A 22,080-nucleotide genomic window follows, 5' to 3' on the forward strand; every position below is an offset into this window, starting at 1 on the left:
TTCTCTGAATATAATCTGTCAGAATAAATATACAATGCCCTATTCTACTCTGTTTTGGAGTGTATACACCAACTAAACATGGTCTCTCATGTAAAATACTGAAATTCTAATTTTACGTGAATCATAAAAAATCTAAATAATATCTAGGCGCCCCAAAGTTAAAAGCAAAATTGCTCTGAATATAATCTGTCAGAAAAAATATACAATGCCCTTTTCTACTCTGTTTTGGATTATATACACCAACTCAATATGCTCTTTAATGTAAAATGCCAAAATTCTAATTTTACGCAAATCGAAAAAAATCTAAATAATATCTAGGTGCTACAAACTTAAAAGAAAATGGCTCTAAATATAGTCTGTCAGAGAAAATATACAATGACTTATTTTACTCTGTTTTAGAGTATATACACCAACTCAGTATGCTCTCTCATGTAAAATATAGAAATTCTAATTTTACACGAATTGAAAAAATCTAAAAATTATCTAGACACCCCAAAGTTAAAAACAAAATTTCTCTGAATGTAATCTGTCAGAAAAAAATATACAATGCTTTATTCTACTCTTTTTTGGAGTATATACACAAACTCCATATGCTCTCTCCTGTTAAATACAGAAATTCTATATTTGAGCGAATCGAAAAAAATCTCAATATTATCTAGGCACCCCAATGTTAAAAGCAAAATTTCTCTGAATATAATCTGTCAAAGACAATATACAATGCCCTTTTCTACTCTGTTTTGGTGTATATACACCAACTCAATATGTTCTCTCATGTAAAATACCGAAATTCTAATTTTACGTGAATCGAATAAAATCTAAATAATATCTAGGTGCCCCGAAGTTAAAAGAAAATGGCTCTGAATATAGTCTGTTACAAAAAATATACAATGCCTTATTCTACTCTGTTTTGGAGTATATACACTAACCCAGTATGCTCTCTCATGTAAAATACAGAAATTCTATATATAAGCGAAACGAAATAAATCTAAATATTTTCTAGGCACCTTAATTTTAAAAGCGAAATTGCTCTAAATATAATCTGTCAGAAAAAATATACAATGCCCATTTCTACTCGGTTTGTAGTATATACACCAACTCAATATGCTCTCTCATATAAAATACCGAAATTCTAATTTTACGTGAATCGAAAAAAATCTAAATAATATCTAGGCGCCACAAACTTAAAAGAAAATGGCTCTAAATATAATCTGTCAGAGAAAATATACAATGACTTATTCTACTCTGTTTTGGAGTATATACACCAACTTCATATGCTCTCTCATGTAAAATATCGAAATTCTAATTTTACCCGAATGGAAAAAAATCTAAATATTATCTTGACACTCCAAGGTTAAAAACAAAATTGCTCTGAATATAATCTGTCAGGAAAAATATAAAATGCCTTATTCTACTCTGTTTTTGAGTATATACACCAACTCCATATGCTATCTTATGTAAAATACAGAAATTCCATATTTAAGCGAATCGAAAAAAATCTAAATATTATCTAGGCAACCCAATGTTAAAAACAAAATTGCTCTGAATATAATCTGTCACAAAAAATATACAATGTCCTATTCTACCCTCTTTTGGAGTATATACACCAACTCAATATGCTCTCTCATGTAAAATACGGAAATTCTAATTACATGTGAATCCAAAATAATCTATATAATATCTAGGTGCCCCAAAGTTAAAAGAAAATGGCTCTTAATATATACTGGTAGAAAAAATATACAATGCCTTATTCTACTGTGTCTTGGAGTATATACACCAACTCAGTATGCTCTCTCATGTAAAATATAGAAATTCTAATTTTAAATGAATCGAAAAAATCTAAAAATTATCTAGGCACCCCAAAGTTGAAAACAAAATTGCTCTGAATGTAATCTGTCAGAAAATATATTCAATACCCTATTCTACTCTGTTTTAAAGTATATACACCAACTCCATACGCTCTCTCATGTAAAATAGAAAAATTCTATATTTGAGCAAATCGAAAAATATCTCAATATTATCTAGGCACCCCAATGTTAAAAGCATAATTGCTCTGAATATAATCTGTCAGAAATAATATACAATGCCCTTTTCTACTCTGATTTGGAGTATATACACCAACTCAATATGCTGTCTCATGTAAACTATGGAAATTCTAATTATATGCGAATCGAAAATAATCTATATAATATCTAGGCGCCCCAAAGTTAAAAGAAAATGGCTCTTAATATAGACTGGTAGAAAAAATATACAATGCCTTACTCTACCGTGTTTTGGAGTATATACACCAACTCAGGATGCTCTCTCATGTAAAATAACAAAATTCTAATTTTACGTGAATAGAAAAAAATCTAAAAAATATCTAGGGGCCCCAAAGTTAAAAGAAAATGGCTCTGAATATAGTCTGTTAGAAAAAATATACAATGTTTTATTCTACTCTGTTTATGAGTATATACACCAACTTCGTGTACTCTCTCATGTAAAATACAGAAATTCTAATTTTACCAAAATAGTTAAAATCTAAATATTACCTAGGCACCCCAATGTTTAAAATCAAATTGCTCTGTATATAATCTGTCAGAAAAAATATACAATGCCCTATTCTACTCTGTTTTCGAGTATATACACCAACTCCATATGCTCTCTCATATAAAATGGAGAAATCCTAATTTTACCCGAATCAAAAAAATATAAATATAATCTAGGAACCCCAATGTTAAAAACAAAATTGTTCTGAATATAATCTGTCAAAAAAATATACAATGCCCTATTCTACTTTGTATTGGAATATATACACCAACTCAGTATACTCTCTCATGTAAAATACCGAAATTCTAATTTTACGTGAATCGAAAAAAAATCTAAATATTATCTAGGCACCCCAATGTTAAAAGCTAAATTGATCTGAATATAATCTGTCATAAAAATTAAGCAGTGCCCTTTTTTACTCTGTATTGGACTATATACACCAAATCAATATGCTCTCTCATGTAAAATACCCACATTCAAATTTTACGTGAATAAAAAAAAAATCTAAAAAATATCTAGGCTCCCCAAAGTTAAAAGAAAATAGCTCTGAATATAGTCTGTTAGAACAAAAATGCAATGCCTTATTCTACTATGTTTTGGAGTATATACAGGAACTCACTATGCTCTCTCTTGTAAAATAAAGATATTCAAATTTTACCCGAATCGAAAAAATCTAAATATTATCTAGGCACCCCAATGTTAAAAACAAAATTGCTCTGAATATAATCTGTCAGAAAATATATACAATGCCCTATTATACTCTGTTTTTGAGTATATACACCAACTCTACCTGCTCTCACATGTAAAATACAGAAATTCTATATTTAAGCGAATTGGAAGAAATCTAAATAATATCTAGGCACCCCAAAGATAAAGAAAACGGCTGTAAATATAGTCTGTTAGAGAAAATATACAATGTCTTATTCTACTTTGTTTTGGAATATTTACACCAACTCCACATGGTGTCTCATGTAAAATACATAAATTGTATATTTAAGCGAATCGAAGACAATTTAAATATTATCTAGGCACCCCAGTGTTAAAAGCAAAATTGCTCTGAATATAGTCTGTCAGAGAAAATATACAATGCCCTCTTCTACTCTGTTTTGTAGTATATACACCAACTTAATATGCTATCTCATGTAAAATACGGAAATTATAATTATACACGAATCGAAAAGAATCTAAATAATTACTAGGCGCCCCAAAGTTAAAAGAAAATGTCTCTGAATATAGTCTGTTAAAGAAATATACAATGTTTTATTATACACTGTTTTGGAGTATATACACAAACTTCGAGTACTGTCTCTTGTAAAATATAGAAATTCCAATTTTACCAGAATAGTTAAAATCTAAATATTACCTAGGCACCCCAATGTTTAAAACAAAATTGCTCTGAATATAATCTGTCATAAAAAATATGCAATGCCTTTTTATACTCTGTTTTCTAGTATATACACCAACTCCATATGCTCTCTCATGTAAAATACCGAAATTCTATATTTTAGCAAATCGAAAATAATCTAAATAATATCTAGGCACCCCAAAGTTTAAAGAAAATGGTCCTAAATATAGTCTATAAGAAAAAATATACAATGCCTTATTCTTCTCTGTTTTGGAGTATATACACCAACTCCATATGGTCTCTCAAGTAAAATACAGAAATTCTATATTTAAGTGAATTGAAAAAATTCTAGATATTATTTAGGCACCCCAATGTGAAAAGCAAAATTGCTCTGAATATAATCTGTCATAAAAAATATACAATGCCCTTTTCTACTCTGTTTTGGAGTATATACACCAACTCAATATGCTCTCTCAGGTTAAATAGCAAAATTCTTATTTTACGCGAATCGAAAATAATCTTAATAATATCTAGGCGCCCCCAAGTTAAAAGAAAATAGCGCTGAATATAGTCTGTTAGAAAAAATATACAATGCCTTATTCTACTCTGTTTTGGAGTATCTAGACCAAATCAGTACGCTCTCTAGTGTAAAATACCGACATTCTCAATTTACGTGAAATGAAAAAAACCTAAATAATATCTAGTCACCACCATGTTAAAAACAAAATTGTTCTGAATATTATCTGTCAGAAAAAATACACAATGGCCTATTCTACTTAGTTTTGGAGTATATACACCAACTACATATGGTCTCTCATGTAAAATACAAAAATTCTATATTTAGGTGAATCAAAAAAAATCTAAAATTATCTAGGCACCCAAATTTTAAAAGAAAAATTGCTCTGAATATCATCTGTAAGAAAAAATATACAATGCCCTTTTCTACTCTGTTTCAGAGTATATACACCAACTCAGTATGCTCTCTCTTGTAAAATACCGAAATTCTAAATCTACGTGAATTGAAAAAAATCTAAATAGTATCTAGGTGCCCCAAAGTTAAAACAAAATAGCTCTGAATATAGTCTGTCAGAAAAAATATGCAATGCCCTATTCTACTCTGTTTTGGAGTATATACACCAACTCTGTACACTCTCTCATGTAAAATACAAAAATTCTCTATTTAAGCGAATCGAAATAAATCTAAATAATATCTAGGTGCCCCAAAGTTAAAAGAAAATGGCTCTAAATATGGTCTGTTAGAAAAAATATACAATGCCCTATTCTCTTTTTTGTAGTATATACACCAACTCAACTCAATATGCTCTCTCATGAAAAATACAGAAATTCTAATTTTACCCGAATTGAAAAAAATCTAAATATTATCTAGGCTTCCCAATGTTAAAAACAAGATTGCTCTTAATATATTCTGTCAGAGAAAATATACAATGCCCTATTCTCTGTTTTGTTGTATATACACCAACTCAACTCAATATGCTCTCTCATGTAAAATACAGAAATTCTAATTTTACCCGAATCGAAAAAATCTAAACATTATCTAGGCACCCCAATGTTAAAACAAAAATTGCTCTGAATATAATCTGTCAGAGAAAATATACAATGCCCTTTTCTACTCTGTTTTGGAATATATACACCCACTCAATTCGCTCTCTCATGTAAAATACAGAAATTCTAATTTTACATGAAACAAAAAAAATCTAAATAATATCTAGGCCACCCAAAGTTAAAAAAAAAGTCTCTGAATATAGTCTGTTAGAAAAAATATACAATGCCTTATTCTACTCTGTTTTGGAGTATATAAACCAACTCAGCATGCTCTCTCATGTAAAATACCGAAATTCTAATTTTACGTGAATCGAAAAAAATGTAAATAATATCTTGGTGCCCCAAATTTAAAAGAAATTGGCTCGGAATATAGTCTGTTAGAAAACATATACAATGCTTTATTCTACTTTGTTTTGGAGTATATACACTAACTCAGTATCCTCTCTCATGTAAAATACAGAAATTCTAATTTTACCCAAATCGAAAAAACTTAAATATTATCTAGGCACCCCACTGTTAAAAACAAAACTGCTCTGAGTATAGTCTGTCAGAAAAAATATGAAATGCCCTACTCTCTGTTTTGTAGTATATACACAATCTCAACTCAATATGCTCTCTCATTTAAAATACAAAAATTATAATTTTACCAGAATCCAAAATATCTAAATATTATCTAGGCCCCCCAGTGTTAAAAACAAAATTGCTCTGAATATATTCTGTTAGAAAAAATACACAAGGCACTATTGAACACTGTTTTGGAGTATATACACCAACTCCGTATGCCCTCTCATGTAAAATACCGAAATTCTAATTTTACGAGAATGGAAAGAAATCTAAATATCTAAGCGCCCGAAAGTTAAAAGAAAATGGCCCTAAATATATTCTGTTAGGAAAACATACAATGCCTAATTCTACTCCGTTTTGGAGTATATACACCAACTCAGTATGCTCTCTCATGTAAAATACAGGAATTCTAATTTTACCCAAATCGAAAAAATCTAAATATTATCTAGGCACCCCAATGTTTAAAACAAAATTGCTCTGAATATATTCTGTCAGAAAAAATATACAATGCCTTTTTCTACTCTGTTTTGAAGTATATAAACCAACTCAATATGCAATCTCATGTAAAATACTGAAATTCTAATTTTACACGAATAGAAAAAAATCTAAATAATAACTAGGTGCCCAAATGTTAAAAGAAAATGGCTCTGAATATAGTCTGTTAAAAAAAATATACAATCCCTTATTCTACTCTGTTTTGGAGTATATACAAAAACTCAGTTTGCTCTCTGATGTAAAATACCAAAATTCTAATTTTACACGAATTAAAAAAAAATCTAAATAATATCTAGGCTCCCCACAGTTAAAAGAAAATGGCTGTGAATATAGTCTGTCAGAAAAAATATACAATGCCTTATTCTACTTCGTTTTGGAGTATAAACACCAACTCAGTATGCTCTCTAATGTAAAATACCGAAATTCTAATTTTACGTGAATCGAAACATCTAAATATTATCTAGGCACCCCGATGTTAAAAACATAATTGCTCTGAATATAATCTGTCAGAAAAAATATACAATGCCCTTTTCTACTGTGTTTTGTAGTATATACACCAACTCAATATGCTCTCTCATGTAAAATAACGAAATTCTAATTTTACGCAAATCGAAGAAAATTTAAATAATATCTAGTCACCCCAAAGTTAAAAGACAATAGCTCTGAATGTAGTTTGTTATATTAAATATACAATGACTTATTCTACTACGTTTTGGAGTATATACACAAACTCAGTATGCTCTCTCATGTAAAATACCGAAATTCTAATTTTACGTGAATCAAAAAAAATCTAAATAGTATCTAAAAGCCCCAAAGGTAACAAAAAAATGGCTCTGAATGTAGTCTGTTAAAAAAATATACAATGCCTTATTCTACGCTGTTTTAAAGTATATACACCAACTCAGTATGCTCTCTCATATAAAATACAGAAATTCTAATTTTACCCGAATCAACAATATCTAAATATTATCTAGGCACCCCAATGCTATAAACAAAATTGCTCTGAATATAATCTGTCAGAAAAAATATACAATGCCGTATTCTACTTTTTTTTGGAGTATATATACCAACTCCATATGCTCTCTCATTTAAAATACAGAAATTCTAATTTAACCGAATCGAAAAAATCTAAATATTATCTAGGCACCCCAATGTTAAAAACAAAATTGCTCTGAATATAATCTGTCAGAAAAAATATACAATGTTCTATTCTACTAATTTTTGGAATGTATACACCAACTCCATATGCTCTCACATGTAAAATAAAGAAATTCTAATTTTACTCGAATTGAAAAAATCTAAATATTGTCTAGGCACCCCAATGTTAAAAACCAAAATGCTCTGAATATAATCTGTCAGAAAAAATATACAATGCCTTATTCTACTCTGTTTTGGAGTATATACACCAACTCAGTATGCTCTCTCTTGTAAAATACCGAAATTCTAAATTTACGTGAATCGAAAAAAATCTAAATACTATCTAGGTGCCCCAAAGTTAAAAGAAAATAGCTCTGAATATACTCTGTCAGAAAAAATATACAATGCCCTATTCTATTCTGATTTGGAGAATATACACCAACTCAGTATGCTCTCTCATATAAAATACAGAAATTCTATATTTAACAAATCGAAAAAAGTCTAAATATCATCTAGGCACCCCAATGTTAAAACAAAAATTGCTCTGAATATAATCTGTCAGAGAAAATATACAATGCCCTTTACTACTCTGTTTTGGAATATATACACCCACTCAATATGCTCTCTCATGTAAAATACCGAAATTCTAATTTTACGCAAATCGAAAAAATTCTAAGTATTATCTAGGCGCCCGAAAGTAAAAAGAAAATGGCTCTGAATATAGTCTGTTAGAAAAAATATACAATGCCTTATTCTACTCTGTTTTGGAGTATACACACCAACACAGTATGCTCTCTCATGTAAAATACAGAAATTCTAATTTTACATGAATCGAAAAAAATCTAAATATTTTCTAGTCACCCCAATGTTAAAGCAAAGTGGCCCTGAATATAGTCTGTCAGAAAACATATACAAGGCCCTGTTCTTCTCTATTTTGGAGTATATACACCAACTCAATATGCTCTCCCTTGTAAAATACAGAAATTCTAATTTTACCCGAATCGAAAAAGTCTAAATATTATCTAAACTCCCCAATGTTAAAAGCAAAATTGCTCTTAATATAATCTGTAAGAAAAAATATACAATTCCCTTTTCTACTCTCTTTTTTAGTATATACACGAACTGAATATGCTCTCTCATGTAAAATACAGAAATTCTATATTTAAGCGAATCGAAAAAAATCTAAATTATATCTAGGTGCCCCAAAGTTAAAAGAAAATGGCTCTGAATATAGTCTGAATACAATGCCCTATTCTCTGTTTTGTAGTATATACACCAACTCAACTCACTATGATCTCTCATGTCAAATAGAGAAATTATTTTACTCGAATCGAAAAAATATAAATATTATCTAGGCTTCCCAATGTTAAAAACAAGATTGCTCTTAATACATTCTGTCAGAGAAGATATACAATGTCCTATTCTCTGTTTTGTAGTATATACACCAACTCAACTCAATATGCTCTCTCATGTAAAATACAGAAATTCGAATTTTACCCGAATCGAAAAAATCTAAATATTATCTAGGCTTCCCAATGTTAAAAACAAGATTGCTCTTAATATATTCTGTCAGAGAAAATATACAATGCCGTATTCTACTCTGTTTTGGAGTATATACACCAACTCAATATGCACTCTCATGTAAAATACCGAAATTCTAAGTTTACACGAATCGAAGAAAATCTAAATAATATCTAGGTGCCCCAAAGGTAAAAGAAAATGGCTATAAATATAGTCAGTTAGAAAAAATATACAATGCCTTATTCTGTTTTGTTTTGGAGTATATACACTAACTCAGTGTCCTCTCTCATGTAAAATACAGAAAGTCAAATTTTACCCGAATCGAAAAAATCTAAATATTATCTAGGCAACCCAATGCTAAAAAAAAAATTGCTCTAAATATAATCTGTCAGAAAAAATATACAATGCCCTTTTCTACTTTTTTTTTGGAGAATATACACCAACTCCATAAGCTCTCTCATGTAAAATACAGACATTCTATATTTAAGCGAATCGAAAAGATCTAAATATTATCTAGGCACCCCAATGTTAAAAACAAAATTGCGCTGAATATAATCTGTCAGAAAAAATATACAGTGCCCTATTCTACTCTCTTTTGAAGTATATACACCAACTCCATATGCTCTCTCATTTAAAATACAGGAATTCTATATTAAAGCGAATGGAAAAAAATCTAAATATTATCTATGCACCCAAATGTTAAAAGCAATATTGCTATGAATAAAGTCTGTCTGACAAAATATAAAATGCCCTTGTCTACTCTGTTTTGTAGTGTATACACCAACTCCATATGCTCTCTCATTTAAAATACAGAAAATCCATATTTATGCAAATCGAAAAAAATCTAAATATAATCTAGGCACCCCAAAGTTAAATGCAAAATTGCTCTTAATATAATCTGTTAGAAAAAATATACAATGCCCTTTTCTACTCTGCTTTGTTGTATATACACCAAATCAATATATTCTCTCATGTAAAATACCGAAATTTTAAATTTACGTGAATCGAAAATAATCTAAATAATATCTAGGTGCCCCAAAGTTAAACGAAAATGGGTATGAATATAGTCTGTTAGAAAAAATATACAATACCTTATTCTACTCTGTTTTGGAGTAATTACAACAACTCCGTATGCACTCTCATGTAAAACATAGAAATTTAATTTTTCCAGAATTGAAAAAATCTACATATTATCTAGGCACAACAATGTTAAAAACAAATTGCTCTGAATATAATTTGTCAGAAAAAATATACAATGCCCTTTTCTACTTCTTTTTGGAGTATATACACCAACTCAATATGCTCTCTCATGTAAAATACCGAAATTCTAATTTTACGCGAATCGAAATAAATCTAAATAATACCTAGGCACCACAAAGTTAAACGAAAATGTCTGTGAATACAATCAGTTTGAAAAAATATAGAATGCTTTATTCTACTCTATTTTGGAGTATATACACCAACTCCATATGCACTCTCATGTAAAATACAGAAATTCTATATTTAAGCGAATCGAAAAAATCTAAATATTATCTAGACACCCCAATGTTAAAAGCAAAATTTCTCTGAATATAATTTGTCAGGAAAAATATACAATGCCCTTTTCTACTCTGTTTTGTGGTATATACACCAACTCCATATGCTCTCTCATCTAAAATACAAAAATTCTGTATTTAAGCGAATGGAAAAAAATCTAAAAATTATCTAGGCACGCCAATGTTAAAAGCAAACTTGCTCTGAATATAATCTGTCAGAAAAAATATACAATGTCCTTTTCTACTCTGTTTTGGAGTATATACACCAACTCAATATGCTCTCTTATGTAAAATAACATAATTCTAATTTTACGTGAATCGAAAAAAATTGAAATAATATCTAGGCGCTTAAAAGATAAAGGAAAATTGCTCTGAATATAGCCTGTCAGAAAAAATATACAATGCCTTATTCTACTCTGTTTTGGAGTGTATACACCAAATCAGTATGCTCTCTAATGTAAAATACAGAAATTTTAATTTTACGTGAATCGAAAAAAATGTAAATATTATCTAGGCACTTCAATGTTAAAAGGAAAATTGCTCTGAATATAATCAGTCAGAAAAAATATACAATGTCCGATTCTACTCTGTTTTGGAGTACATACACCAGGTCCATATGCTCTCTCATGTAAAATACGGAAATACTAATTTTACGCGATTCGAAAACAATGTAAATAATATCTAGGCGTCACAAAGTTACAAAAAAATGGCTCTTAATATAGTCTGTTAGAGAAAATATACACTGCCTTATTCTACTGTGTTTTGGAGTATATACACCAACTCAGTATGCTCTCTTATGTAAAGTAGAGAAATTCTAATTTTACCCGAATCGAAAAACTCTAAATATTATTTAGTCAACCCAATGTTAAAAACAAAATTTCTCTGAATATAATCTGTCTGAAAAATATAGAATGCCATATTCTACTCTGTTTTGGAGTATATACACCAACTCCGTATGCTCTCTCATCTAAAATAAAGAAAATCTATATTTAAGTGAATCGAAAAATATCTAAATATTACCTAGGCACCCCAATGTTAAAAACAAAATTGCTCTGAATATAATCTGTCAGAAAAAATACAGAATGCCATTTTCTACTGTGTTTTGTAGTATGTACACCAATTCAGTATGCTCTCTCATGTAAAATACAGAAATTCTAATTTTACCCGAATCGAAAAAATCAAAATGTTATGTAGGCAACGCAATGTTACAAACAAAATTGCTCTGAATATAATCTGTCAGAAAAAATATTAAATTCCCTATTCTACTCTGTTTTAAAGTATATACACCAACTCAGTATGCTCTCTCATGTAAAATACCAAAATTCTAATTTTACGTGAATCAAAAAAAATCTAAATATTATCTAGGCACTTCAATGTTAAAAACAAGATTGCTCTGAATGTAAGCTGTCAGAAAAAATATACAATGCCCGATTCTACTCTGTTTTGGTGTATATATAGCAACTCCATATGCTCTCTCATGTAAAATACCGAAATTCCAAATTTACACCAATCGAAATAAATCTAAATAATATCTAGGCGCCCCAAAGTAAAAAGAAATTGGTTCTCAATATAGTTTGTAAGGAAAAATAAACAATGTTTTATTCTTCTCTGTTTTGGAGTATATACACCAACTCCATATGGTCTCTCAAGTAAAATACAGAAATTCTAAATTTAAGCGAATTGAAAAAATTCTAGATATTATCTAGGCACCCAAATGTGAAAAGCAAAATTGCTCTTAATATACTCTGTCAGATATAATATACAATGCCCTTTACTTCTCTGTTTTGTAGTATATACACAAACTCAATATGCTCTCTCAGGTAAAATACAAAAATTCTATTTCTACCCAAATCAAAAAAATCTAAATATTATCTAGGCACCCCAATGATAGAAAAAAAATTGCTCTGAATATAATCTGTCAGGAAAAAATATACAATGCCCTATTCTACTCTGTTTTGGGGTATATAAAACAACTCCATATGCTCTCTCATATAAAATACAGAAATTCTATATTTAAGCGAATCTAAAAAAATCTAAATATTACCTAGGCACCCCAATGTTAAAAACAAAATTGCCCTGAATATGATCTGTCAGAATAAAGATACAATGCCCCATTCTCCTCTGTTTTGGAGTATATACACAAACTCCATATGCTCTCTCATGTAAAATAAAGAAATTCTATATTTAAGCAAATCGAAAAATATCTAAATATTATCGAGGCACCCCAATGTTAAAAGCAAAATTGCTCTGAATATAGTCTGTCAGAATAAATATACAATACACTTTTCTACTCTGTTTTGGAGTATATACACAAACTCAATATGCTCTCTCATGTGAAATACAGAATCTCTAAATTTACGTAAATCGAAAAAAATCTAAATATTATCTAGGCACCCCAATGTAAAAAACAAAATTTCTCTGAATTTAATATGTCAGAAGAAATATACAACGCCCTATTCTACTCTGTTTTGGAATATATACACCAACTTCATATGCTCTCTCATGTAAAACACAGAAATTATATATTTAAGAGAATAGAAAGAGATCTAAATATTATCTAGGCAGCACAATGTTAAAAGCAAATTTGCTCTGAATATAATCTGTCAGAAAAAATATACAATGCCCTATTCTACTCTGTTTTGTAATATATAAACCTACTCCATATGCTCTCTCAAGTAAAACACAGAATTTTGTATTTAAGCGAAACGAAAAAATCTATATATTATCTAGGAACCCCAATGTTAGAAGCAAAATTGCTCTGCATATAATCAGTCTTAAAAAATATACAATGCCCTGTTCTACTCTGTTTTGGAGTATATAAACCAACTCAGTATGCTCTCTCATATAAAATACAGAAATACTAATTTTACCTGATTCGAAAAAATCTAAATATTATCTAGGCACCCAAATGTTAAAAACACAATTGCTCTGAATATAATCTGTCAGAAAAAATATACAATGCCCTATTCTACTCTGTTTTGGAGTATGTACACCCACTCAGTATGCTCTGTCATGTAAAATACAGAAATTCTAAATTTACGTGAATCGAAAAAAATCTAAATATTATCTAGGCACCCCAATGTTAAAAGCAAAATTGCTCTGAATATAATCTGTCAGAAAAAATATACAATGCCCTATTCTACTCTGTTTTGTAGTATATACACCAACTCAATATGCTCTCTGATGTAAAATACTGAAATTCTAATTTTACACGAATCGAAATAAATGTAAATAATATCTAGGCGCCCCAAAATAAAAAGAAAGTGGCTCTGAATATGCTCTGTTAGAGAAAATATACAATGCCTTATTCTACTCTTTTGGAGTATATACACCAACTGAGTATGCTCTCTCATGTAAAACACCGAAATTATAATTTTATGTGAATCGAAAAAAATCTAAATATTTTCTAGGCAGTTCAATGTTAAAAGCAAAATTGCTCGGAATATAATCTGTCAAAAAAATATACAATGTCCTAAGCTACTCATTTTTGGAGTATATACACCAACTCCATATTCTCTCTCATATAAAATACAGAAATTCTATATTTAAGCGAATCGAAAAAAATCTAAATATTATCTAGGCACCGCAATGTTAAAGGCAAAATTGCTCTGAATATAATCTGTCAGAGAAAATGTACAATGCCTTTTTGTATTCTGTTTTGTAGTATATACACCAACTCAATATGGTCTCTCATGTAAAATATCGAAATTATATTTTTACGTGAATCGAAAAAAATCTAAGTAATATCTAGGCGCCCCAAAGTTAAAAAAAAATGGCTCTGAATATAGTCTGCTAGAGAAAATATACAATGCCTTCTTCTATTCTTTTTTGTAGTATATAAACCAACTCAGTATGCTCTCTCAAAAAATATACCTAAATTCTATTTTTACGTAAATCGAAAAAAATATAAATATTATATAGGCATCCCAATGTTGAAAACAAAATTGCTCTGAATATAATCTGTCAGAAAAAATATACAATCCCCTTTTCTACTTTGTTTTGTTGTATATACACCAACTTAATATGCTCTCCCATGTAAAATATCAAAATTTTAATTTTACACGAATCGAAAAAAATCTAAATAATATCTTGGCGCCCCGAAATTAAAATAAAACGGCTCTGAATATAGTCTGTTAGAGAAAATATACAATGCCTTATTCTACTCTGTTTTGGAGTATATACACCAACTCAGTATGCTCTCTCATGTAAAATACCAAATTCAAACTTTACGCGAATCGAAAAAAATCTAAATAATATCTAGGCACCCCAAAGTTAAAAGAAAATGGCTCTGAGTATAGTCTGTTAAAAAAAATATACAATGCCTTATTCTATTCTGTTTTGGAGTATATACACCAACTCAGTATGCTCTCTCATGTAAAATATCGAAATTCTAATTTTACCCGAATCGAAAAAATCTAAATATTATCTAGGCACCCCAATGTTAAAAACAAAATTGCTCTTAATATATTCTGTCAGAAAAAATATACAATGCCCTATTCTACTCTGTTTTGGGTTATATACACCCACTCCATATGCTCTCTCATGTATAATACAGAAATTCTATATTTAAGCCAATCGAAAAAAATCTAAATATAATCTAGGCACCCCAATGTCAAAAGCAAAATTGCTCTGAATATAATCTGTCAGAAGAAATATTCAATACCCTTTTCTACTTTTTTTGGAGTATATACAACAACTTTATATGCTCTCTCAAGTAAAATACAGAAATTAAAATTTTACGTGAATCGAAAAATATCTAAATAATATCTAGGTGCCCCAAATTAAAAAAAAAAAGGCCCTTAATATAGTCTGTTAGAAAAGATATACAATGCCTTATTCTACTCTCTTCTGGAGTATATACACCAACTCAGTTTGCTCTCTCATGTAAAATACCGGAATTCTAACTTTACGTGAATCGAAAAAAATCTACATATTATCTAGGCACCCCAATGTTAAAAGCAAAATTGCTCTGAATAAAATCTGTCAGAAAAAATATACAATGCCCTATTCTACTCTGTTTTGCAGTATATACACCAACTCTATATGCTCTGTAATGTAAAATACCGAAATTCTAATTTTACATGAATTGAAAAATATCTAAATAATATGTAGGCGCCCCAAAGTTAAAAGAAAATCGCTCTAAATATAATTTGTTAGAAAAAATATACAATGCCTTATTCTACTCTGTTTTGGATTATATACAACAGTCAGTACGCTCTCTCATGGAAAAAACCAAAATTCTAATTTACGTGAATCAAAAAACATCTAAATAGTATCTAGGCACCCCAATGTTAAAAGCAAAATTGCTCTGAATATAATCTGTCAGAAAAAATATACAATCCCCCTTTCTACTCTGTTTCGTTGTATATACACCAACACAATATGCTCTCTCAAATAAAATACCGAAATTCTAATTTTACGTGAATCGAAAAAAAATCTAAATATTTTCTAGGCACCCCAATTTTAAAAGCAAAATTGCTCTGAATATAATCTGTCAAAAAAAATATACAATGCCCTATTCTACTCTGTTTTGGAGTAAATACACCAACTTCATATGCTCTCTCATATAAAATACAGAAATTCTATATTTAAGCGAATCGAAAAAATTCTAAAGATTATCTAGGCACCCCAATGTTAAAAGCAAAAGTGCTCTGAATATAATCTGTCAGAGAAAATGTAGAATGTCCTTTTCTACTCTGTTTTGTAGTATATACACCTATTCAATATGCTCTCTCATGTAAAATACTGAAATTATAATATTACGTGAATCGAAAAAAATCTAAATAATATCTAGGCGTCCCAAAGTTGAAAAAAAATTGCTCTGAATATAGTCTGTTAGAAAAAAATGCCGACTCAAGATGGCGCTGTTAGAACAACACAGGATTGGAGTTCTCGTTGTGTCTGCGGAGAGGTGAGTCTGAGCTGCATTTCCAGACTGATCTTTGTTGCTCACGGAACGGGGAAATTCCCAAGTGAAGAGGAGACGCGGGACGCCAGGCAGATACTACGCTTGGCGAAGCCGGCAGCCGGGGTGGCGGCGGCCAGCCCTACCCAGCGCTCCCCACAGGGCGCACTTGTCCGGGTGTCCTGTTGATCCGGCAACTGGAGACGTGAGTGGGCTGGACTTGAGACTAAGCTAGACTTGAACAGTGGGCCAGCCCAGGGGATTGCAGGAACAGAGCGTTAGGATTGGCCCAGTGGGACGAACAAAACCGCGATTTCAAACAAGCCCCGTGCAGACGGCCCGAGACGCTCTGAGGGGGAGGGGTGGCCACCATTACTGAGGTAACCCGCCCCAACTGAGATACACGCCCATTGCAGATGCAGCCGCCGTTGCCGAGGCAACCCGTCCCTACTGAGATACACGCCCACTGCTGACGCAGCCTGCCATCGCCGAGGCAACCCGCTACAACAGAGAGACTCTGCCGCAGGGCGTGGCGGAGAACAGCAGAACAGTGGAGCCAGGGCGAGCCTCACAACTGCAGGGCAGAGCCTCGGCAGGCAAACAGTGGCTAGTCTGCATCCTAGCTGGGCAGGACCTCAACGGACATCCAAGAATAAAGCCCAAACCCCTCAACACAGCATTTGAGAAAAAAAGGGTTTTTTTAATGAGCTCTGTTGCAGCAGAATCAAACATAGCAGCCTAACAGCCCTGAATGAACAACACAGCTCACAGCTCAGCAATTAAACCCCTATAAAGTACAAACTGTCTCCTCAAGCAGCTCCCTGACCCCTCTATATCCAAAAGACTGACATTAGGCAGGCACCATCCTGGGACAAAGATAGCAGTAAAAGAAACTGGTAGCATCCCTCGCTGTGCCACAGCTGCTAGAGGTGCACCCCAGACAAGCAGGGTCTGGAGCTGACCTCAGCACTCGTACAGCAAAGGGGCTAGACTGGTAGAAGGAAAACCAAGCAACAGAAATACTTCATCATCAACATTCAGGGTGTCCACTCAGAGACCCAATCGAAAAGTCAGCAACTACACAGACGACCAGCAGACAAATCCGCAAAGATGGGAAGAAACCAGCACAAAAAGGAGGAAAACACCCCCCGAAACCAGAACACCTCGCCTCCTAGAAAGGACCAAAACTCCTCACCAGCAAGGGAACAAAGCTGGACGGAGAATGACTGTGACAAAATGACGGAATTAGACTTCAGAAGATGGATAATGAGAAACTTTGGTGAGCTAAAAGATCATGTATTAAATCAATGAAAAGAAACTAAGGACCTTGAGAAAAGATTTGAAAAAAGATTTGAGGAAATGATAACAAGAATGGATAACTTAGAGAGGAATATGAATGAATTAAAGGAGCTGAAAAACACAATACGAGAACTTCACGAAGCATGCACAAGTTTCAATAGCCGAATTGACCAAGCAGAAGAAAGAATATCTGAAGTCGAAGACCAACTCAATGAAATAAAACGAGAAACCAAGATTAGAGAAAAAAACGCAAAAAGGAATGAACAAAGTCTCCAAGAAATGTGGGACTATGTGAAAAGACCTAACCTACGTTTGATAGGTGTACCAGAAGGGGACGAAGAGAATGAATCCAAGCTGGAAAATACTCTTCAGGACATCATCCAGGAAAATTTCCCCCACCTAGCAAGACAGGCCAACACTCAATTGCAGGAAATACAGAGAACACCACAAAGATATTCCACAAGAAGAGCAACCCCAAGGCACATAATCATCAGATTCAATAGGGTTGAAATAAAGGAGAGAATACTAAGGGCAGCCAGAGAGAAAGGTCGGGTCACCCACAAAGGGAAGCCCATCAGACTCACAGCAGATCTCTCGGCAGAAACACTACAAGCCAGAAGAGAGTGGGGGCCAATATTCAACATCCTTAAAGAAAAGAACTTTCAACCCAGAATTTCATATCCAGCCAAACTGAGCTTCAGAAGTGAAGGAAGAATAAAATCCTTTGCGAACAAGCAAGTACTCAGAGATTTTGTCACCACCAGGCCTGCTTTACAAGAGCTCCTAAAAGAGGCACTACACATAGAAAGGATCAACCAGTACCAGCCATTCCAAAATCACACTGAATGCTAAAGAGCATCAACATAATGAAGAATCTACAACAACTAACAGGCAAAACAGCCACTTAGCATCAAAATGGCAGTATCAAATTCACACATAACAATATTAACCCTAAATGTAAATGGACTAAATGCACCAATCAAAAGACACAGACTGGCAAATTGGATAAAAAGCCAAAACCCATCAGTGTGCTGTATACAGGAAACCCATCTCACATGCAAGGATACACAAAGGCTCAAAATAAAGGGATGGAGGAAGATTTACCAAGCTAATGGAAAGCAAAAAAAAGCAGGAGTTGCAATTCTCATCTTCGATACAATAGATTTTAAAGCAACAAAGATCAAAAGAGACAAAGAAGGCCATTACATAATGGTAAAAGGATCGATACAACAAGAAGAGCTAACGATCCTAAACATATATGGACCCAATGCAGGAGCACCCAGATACATAAGGCAGGTTCTTAAGGACTTACAAAAGGACTTAGACTCTCACACAATAATAGTGGGAGACTTTGACACTCCACTGTCAATACTAGACAGATCTACCAGACAAAAAATCAAAAAGGATATCCAGGGCTTGAACTCAGACCTGGAGCAAGCAAACCTGATGGACATTTACAGAACTCTCCACCCCAAATACACAGAATACACATTCTTCTCAGCACCACATCACACCTACTCTAAAATTGACCACATAATTGGAAGTAAAGCACTGCTCAACAAATGCAAAACAACTGAAATCATAACAAACAGCCTCTCAGACCATAGTGCAATCAAGTTAGAACTCAGAATTCAGAAACTGACCCAGAACCGCACAGCTTCATGGAAACTGAACAACTGGCTCTTGAATGTTGACTGGGTAAACAACGAAATGAAGGCAGAAATAAAGTTCTTCGAAACCAACGAGAACGAAGACACAACGTGCCAGAACCTCTGGGACACATTTAAAGCAGTCTCTAGAGGAAAGTATATAGCAATAAGTGCCCATATGAGGAGAATGGAGAGATCCAAAATTGACACCCTATCATCAAAATTGAAAGAGCTAGAGGACCAAGACCAAAAAAACTCAAAACCCAGCAGAAGACAAGAAATAACTAAGATCAGAGCTGAGCTGAAGGAGATTGAGACACGAAAATCCCTTCAAAAAATCAATAAATCCAAGAGCTGGTTTTATGAAAAGATCAACAGAATAGACAGACCACTAGCCAGATTGATTAAAAAGAAAAGAGAGAACAACCAAATAGATGCAATAAAAAATGATAAAGGGGAAATCACCACAGATTCCAAAGAAATTCAAACCATCATCAGAGAATATTACAAACAACTCTATGCACATAAACTAGTAAACCTGGAAGAAATGGACAAATTCCTGGATTCCTGTGTCCTCCCAAGCCTAAACCAGGAGGAAGCTGAAACTATGAATAGACAAGGTCTGAAGTTGAGGCAGCAATTAAGAGCCCACCACACAAAAAAAGCCCAGGTCCAGACGGGTTCACAGCCGAATTCTACCAGACACACAAGAAAGAGCTGGCACCATTCCTACTAAAACTATTTCAAACAATCCAAAAAGAGGGAATCCTTCCCAAATCATTTTATGAGACCAACATCATTCTGATACCAAAACCTGGCAGAGACCAAACGAGAAAAGAAAACTTCAGGCCAATATCCATGATGAACATAGATGCAAAAATCTTCAATAAAATATTGGCAATCCGATTGCAACAGCAAATCAAAAAACTTATTCATCATGATCACGTAGGATTCATCCCGGGGATGCAAGGCTGGTTCAACATACGCAAGTCTATCAACGTAATTCACCACATAAACAGAACAAAAAACAAAAACCACATGATTATCTCAATCGACGCAGAGAAGGCATTTGACAAAATTCAACAGCCCTTTATGCTAAAAACCCTCAATAAACTCGGTATCGATGGAACGTATCTCAAAGTAATAAAAGCTATTTATGACAAACCAACAGCCAATATAATACTGAATGGGCAAAAACTGGAAGCATTCCCTTTGAAATCTGGCACTAGACAAGGATGCCCAATCTCACCACTCCTATTCAATATAGTACTGGAAGTTCTAGCCAGAGCAATCAGGCAAGAAAAAGAAATAAAGGGTATTCAAATAGGAAAGGTGGAAGCCAAATTGTCTCTATTTGCAGACGACATGATAGTATACCTAGAAGACCCCATCGCCTCAGCCCAAAAACTCCTGAAACTGATAAGCAACTTCAGCAAAGTCTCAGGATATAAAATCAATGTGCAAAAATTACAAGCATTCGTCTACACCAACAACAGACTTAAAGAAAGCCAAATCAAGAGCGAACTGCCATTCGCAATTGCTACAAAAAGAATAAAATACCTTGGAATACAACTCACAAGGAACGTAAGGGACCTCTTCAAGGAGAACTACAAACCACTGCTCAACAAAATCAGAGAGGACACAAACAGATGGAGAAACATTCCATGTTCATGGTTAGGAAGAATTAATATCATGAAAATGGCTATACTGCCCAGAGTAATTTACAGAATCAACGCTATCCCCATCAAGCTACCATTGACTTTCTTCACAGAACTGGAAAAAACCACCATGAACTTCATATGGAACCAAAAGAGAGCCCGCATAGCCAAGTCAATTCTAAGCAAAAAGAACACAGCGGGGGGCATCACACTACCGGATTTCAAACTATACTACAAGGCTACAGTAATCAAAACAGCATGGTACTGGTACCAAAACAGAGATATAGACCAATGGAACAAAACAGAGGCACCGGAGGCAACACAACATACATACAACTATACAATCTTTGATAAACCTGACAAAAACAAGCAATGGGGCAAGGATTCCATGTTTAACAAATGGTGTTGGGAAAACTGGCTAGCCATGTGCAGAAAGCAGAAACTGGACCCCTTCCTAACACCTTACACTAAAATCAACTCCAGATGGATTAAAGACTTAAACATAAGACCTGGCACCATAAAAACCCTAGAAGGAAATCTAGGCCAAACTATCCAGGACATAGGAGTAGGCAAGGACTTCATGAACAAAACACCAAAAGCATTGGCAACAAAAGCCAAAATAGACAAATGGGACCTAATGAAACTCCACAGCTTCTGCACGGCAAAAGAAACAGTCACTAGAGTGGATCGGCAACCAACAGAATGGGAAAAAATTTTTGCAGTCTACCCATCTGACAAAGGGCTGATATCCAGAATTTACAAAGAACTCAAACAGATTTACAGGAAAAAAACAAACAAGCCCATTCAAAAGTGGGCAAAGGATATGAACAGATAATTTACGAAAGAAGACATATATGAGGCCAACAAGCATATGAAAAGATGC

The sequence above is a fragment of the Callithrix jacchus genome, chromosome 10 (assembly GCF_049354715.1).
Source record: "Callithrix jacchus isolate 240 chromosome 10, calJac240_pri, whole genome shotgun sequence".
Lineage (NCBI taxonomy): Eukaryota > Metazoa > Chordata > Mammalia > Primates > Cebidae > Callithrix > Callithrix jacchus.